Raw genomic sequence first — 5000 nt, 5'->3', positions numbered from 1 at the left:
GACGCCGCCAGCTCGGCAGTCGTCCGGAGACTGAATCCCACCGCTTTCGAGCTTCGAGGGCCCACCCGTTTTACTCTAAGCGGTTTCACGTACTCTTGAACTCTCTCTTCAAAGTTCTTTTCAACTTTCCCTCACGGTACTTGTTGACTATCGGTCTCTCGGTCGTATTTAGCCTTAGATGGAGTTTACCACCCACTTAGGGCTGCACTCTCAAGCAACCCGACTCACGGGAGGCTTCGTCCCGGGCGCGCAACGGCGGAGACGGGCCTGGCACCCACTCTGGGACAAGCCCCTGTCAGGGGGACTTGCACCGTCGCAAACTCCCGGGAACGTTGCCTCCCATACACCACATTTCCCGACCGCCTGCAAGGACGGGGGATTCGGTGCTGGGCTAGGTCCCGTTTCGCTCGCAGCTACTCGGGGAATCCCTGTTGGTTTCTTTTCCTCCGCTTAGTGATATGCTTAAATTCAGCGGGTTGTCTCGCCTGATCTGAGGTCGACACAGATATGCATTTTCTCGCGTTCGATTCCGGCGCGGTCGCGCGCGCGCGTCCTTCCCTCGTCTCCGGCCGGCACCTTCCGCCCATTCCCCGCTCTCAGTCGGCAGCACCCTCGGCGACTGCGAGCGAGACTGGAAGGCACCTCTGACCGGCGCTCGGGACGGCGCGCATTCGGTTGCGCGCGGAACACTGAACGCAGAGAGTGTGAACCCCCGACCGCCGCGGCCGAATAAATTCCCTGCCGCCTCTCTTTCCCTCGAGAGAACGACCTCGGCCTGGCGTAGGGGCATCGTCAGAGTTTTGCGTCGCCCCCGCCCCAACTGGAGTGGCCCAGTTTTTCTCGGGGCAGAGACTGCGAAGCACTTAGACCGACGGCGGACTGCGCTCGCAACGAGATCGCGTCCGTTCGACCCGTACTCGACTTCGCGCCCACTCGAGGAGGCGGTCCCTTTCCGCACAGGGTCCGGGGGACCCCTTCGTTGCCGCGCACACGGCGCGCCTCTGCGCTTTGCCGAACTGTGCTGCGCACACCGCGCTCGCGCCCGTCACCTCCCTGCACCCCGCGCGAGGTATCCCTTTTTCTCGCGCGGGCGTGCCCGGAACAGGGCGTTCCCGTCTCTGCGCTTCTCGCAGCAGTTCGGCTACTTCTCCGCGGGCCAGCAGGCAGCGCTTCGCCGCCCGTCCAAACAGCCTCGTCTCCCGTCGGACCGCTCTTTCCCTGCAGGTAATCCCTTCCTGCGGCGGTCGCTTTCTGAGGCGTGACGCTCTACGGCTAGCAGCCGCCGGCCCGCGTTACGTCAGCGCAGGGCGACCCGACTCTGCCGCTTTGCGCGCGGCTGAAGGGTTCGACCCGCTCTCCTCCTCATTCGCAAAGTCTTTCGAGGGATCTTCGGCGTTCCGTACAGAGCCGTCCTCTTTGCCGACACGGTCAAAACGAGTCGCCGGCCGCGCCATCCCCGGGCGCCGGCGCCTCTCTTGATATATGATCCGACCCTCAGACAGACGAACCCAAGGGAAGACCCAAGGGCGCAATGTGCGTTCGAAGAATCAGTGCTCAGTGTGTCCTGCAATTCACACCAAGTCTCGCAGCTGGCTGCGTTCTTCATCGACCCGAGAACCGAGTGATCCACCGCTTAGAGTCGTGCGTTTGGTTTGTTCAAATCCGTACAGTACAACCAGGGTTTTAGGCACCGGGCTTTTCCCCTGGTCTCCAGTCGCAGTTTCGACCGACGTCTTTCGCGCCTCGCAGCCGTCCGTTCGGCATGCTGCGCGTGCCTCAAAGCCAAAGCGAGCAAAGTCTCTCGAAGCTTTTGTGCGATAATGGCTTGCGCGTCACTAATAGGATGACGAGGCATTTGGCAACCACTAAGGCAGAAGTGCTGAGCCGACGCGTGACGCTCCAATTCCGGTCTTCATCAGAGGTGGGTCTTCTTGTGCCTTCTTGGGCACGCCCGCTCCGCCCGCACGGGCCTGACCGCAGAACACCTCGAAGCACCGGCGTTTGCTAGAAATATACATTCTTGGAGCTCTGTGCCACCGTCCTCACGCACCTTTCTGCGATCTGCAGCGACGCTACCCCCGGACTCCAGCAGCGGTTTTTTTTGTTGCTGTTCACACTCAACTGCTGTTCACATCTTTCAAGGCGAGTCATCACCGCCTACCGCTGCTGCACCCTTTTGTAGGGGAGGGGGTTTTCCCAACGCCCCCCGGTCCGGTCGCCCCCGGGTGCGCCATCGTGCTGCTCCCTACTCGACCATTTCGCCACATCATTGCTTCGCAAGGAGACAGGCACCGCCTAGCCGTGGCTACGCAGCGCGTACTTGGAACAAGCCGCAAAGCGGACGTTCATCAGTCTACTCCCGCAATAGGAGCCCACCGGCCACAGTGCCATGGACGGCGTTTCGGTAGCGCACCGACAGACTACTCGAAGGCTGGGAAGGACGAAGCAGCAAGAGAACCCGGCTGCCGCGAATGCGTTCAAAGTGCGGGATTATAATCCCTCGTCCTTTTCGGTCCCGGTGCCTCCTTTCGCGCCGTCGGCGCGGCGTCAGACTCCGCGCCCGCAGTGCGAGACCTTTCGCGCGCGGCCGTTCCCTGGGCCGCGCGCGTCCCGCCGCGTGCGCGTCGCGCAGAAGCGCAGTTTCCCAGCCAGCGAGCCGCGGTTCCTCTCGTACTTCGCAGCAGCCGCCGCCGTTCCCTTGGCAGCGGGCAGGCCTTTCCCTCGGCCCGCCTACCGACTGGTGGTCGCAACACGACAAAGCCAGCGAGCCGCGGTTCCTCTCGTACTTCGCAGCAGCCGCCGCCGTTCCCTTGGCAGCGGGCAGGCCTTTCCCTCGGCCCGCCTACCGACTCGTGGTCGCAACACGACAAAGCCAGCGAGCAGCGTTTCCTTTCGTACTTCGCAGCAGCCGCCGCCGTTCCCTTGGCAGCGGGCAGGCCTTTCCCTCGGCCCGCCTACCGACTCGTGGTCGCAACACGACAAAGCCAGCGAGCAGCGTTTCCTTTCGTACTTCGCAGCAGCCGCCGCCGTTCCCTTGGCAGCGGGCAGGCCTTTCCCTCGGCCCGCCTACCGACTCGTGGTCGCAACACGACAAAGCCAGCGAGCAGCGTTTCCTTTCGTACTTCGCAGCAGCCGCCGCCGTTCCCTTGGCAGCGGGCAGGCCTTTCCCTCGGCCTGCCTACCGGCTCTGTTTGCGCCTCTTCGACGGTTGTCGACAACCGAAAGCCCACCATGAGTGGTGCGTTACGCCGTTCAAACCTGCGGATACAGCCCGTCCGACTTTCCCTTGGTGACGGAGCTCCGCTGGGCGCAACAGTTTGTGCAGAGAAGCGGCTTCAGAATCTCGCAACTCCGCGGTTGAGGCCTTCCCCCGCTTATAAGTGGGGGCGGCGCCGGGTGTGACAAGCACAATCCGGTAATGATCCTTCCGCAGGTTCACCTACGGAAACCTTGTTACGACTTTTACTTCCTCTAAATGATCAAGTTTGGTCATCTTTCCAACAGACCGGCGCAACCGAAAGGCCGCGCCGGACATCGGTCCGAAGACCTCACTAAATCATTCAATCGGTAGTAGCGACGGGCGGTGTGTACAAAGGGCAGGGACGTAATCAACGCGAGCTTATGACTCGCGCTTACTGGGAATTCCTCGTTCAAGGGGAACAATTGCAAGCCCCTATCCCAATCACGAAAGAAGTTCCACGGGTTACCCAGTCTTTTCAGACAGGGATAAAGACACGCTGCTTCCTTCAGTGTAGCGCGCGTGCGGCCCCGGACATCTAAGGGCATCACAGACCTGTTATTGCTCTGTTTCGTGCGGCTAGGAGCCGCTTGTCCCTCTAAGAAGGTTGTAAGGTGCTGGGAACCCCGCACCTATTTAATAGGCTAGAGTCTCGTTCGTTATCGGAATTAACCAGACAAATCGCTCCACCAACTAAGAACGGCCATGCACCACCATCCACCGAATCAAGAAAGAGCTCTCAATCTGTCAATCCTCCCAGTGTCCGGGCCGGGTAAGTTTTCCCGTGTTGAGTCAAATTAAGCCGCAGGCTCCACTCCTGGTGGTGCCCTTCCGTCAATTCCTTTAAGTTTCAGCTTTGCAACCATACTTCCCCCGGAACCCAAATACTTTGGTTTCCCGGAAGCTGCCCGCCGAGTCATTTGAGTAACTCAGGCGGATCGCTGGTTGGCATCGTTTATGGTCAGAACTAGGGCGGTATCTGATCGCCTTCGAACCTCTGACTTTCGTTCTTGATCAAAGAAAACATTCTTGGCAAATGCTTTCGCAGTAGTTCGTCTTGCGACGGTCCAAGAATTTCACCTCTAGCGCCGCAATACGAATGCCCCCGTCTGTCCCTCTTAATCATTACCCCGTATTCCAAAAACCAACAGAACAGAAACGGGGTCTTGTTCTATTATTCCATGCAAGTTTATTCAGGCGACTCGCCTGCGTTGAGCACTCTAATTTTTTCAAAGTAAAAGCGCAGGCCACCTCGAGACGCACCAATGAAGGGCACCAAGAGAGGACCGGCATGATGTTCAGTCCGAGCCGTCGCATCGGGTAGATGCACTACTCGTCTGGAACTGAGATCCAACTACGAGCTTTTTAACCGCAGCAGCTTTAGTATACGCTATTGGAGCTGGAATTACCGCGGCTGCTGGCACCAGACTTGCCCTCCAATTGATCCTCGTTAAAGGATTTAGAGTGTACTCATTTCAATTACGGGGCCTCAAAAGAGTCCCGTATTGTTATTTTTCGTCACTACCTCCCCGTGCCGGGAGTGGGTAATTTGCGCGCCTGCTGCCTTCCTTGGATGTGGTAGCCGTTTCTCAGGCTCCCTCTCCGGAATCGAACCCTGATTCTCCGTTACCCGTAACAACCATGGTAGGCAAGTAACCTACCATCGAAAGTTGATAAGGCAGACACTTGAAAGAAACGTCGCCGGCTCATGGCCATGCGATCAGCACAAAGTTATCCAGAGTCACCACAGAGTACGGGCAGA

The 5000-nt window shown here is 59.1% G+C and overlaps 2 non-coding genes and 1 pseudogene across 2 annotated transcripts in view; all 3 read right to left on the bottom strand.

Moving 5' to 3' along the window:
- LOC149324792 (large subunit ribosomal RNA) overlaps window positions 1-499 on the bottom strand; it is a 3942-nt gene extending 3443 nt beyond the window's left edge. Inside the window, exon 1 of the ribosomal RNA XR_016286693.1 lies at window positions 1-499. This exon is cut by the window's left edge and continues 3443 nt beyond it. This is a non-coding gene — a ribosomal RNA (large subunit ribosomal RNA).
- Window positions 500-1488: 989 nt separating this feature from the next.
- LOC149324791 (5.8S ribosomal RNA) lies at window positions 1489-1641 on the bottom strand. The gene has a single exon (XR_016286692.1). It is a non-coding gene; the product is annotated as a 5.8S ribosomal RNA (ribosomal RNA).
- Window positions 1642-3416: 1775 nt separating this feature from the next.
- LOC149324790 (small subunit ribosomal RNA) lies at window positions 3417-5000 on the bottom strand (annotated as a pseudogene; the record flags this gene model as incomplete).

This window comes from Amblyomma mixtum, unplaced genomic scaffold, assembly GCF_055824585.1.
Source record: "Amblyomma mixtum isolate Tamu unplaced genomic scaffold, ASM5582458v1 scaffold_158, whole genome shotgun sequence".
NCBI lineage: Eukaryota > Metazoa > Arthropoda > Arachnida > Ixodida > Ixodidae > Amblyomma > Amblyomma mixtum.
The sequence above is the reverse complement of the archived record's forward strand: the minus strand, read 5'-3'. Positions and strand labels throughout refer to the sequence as shown.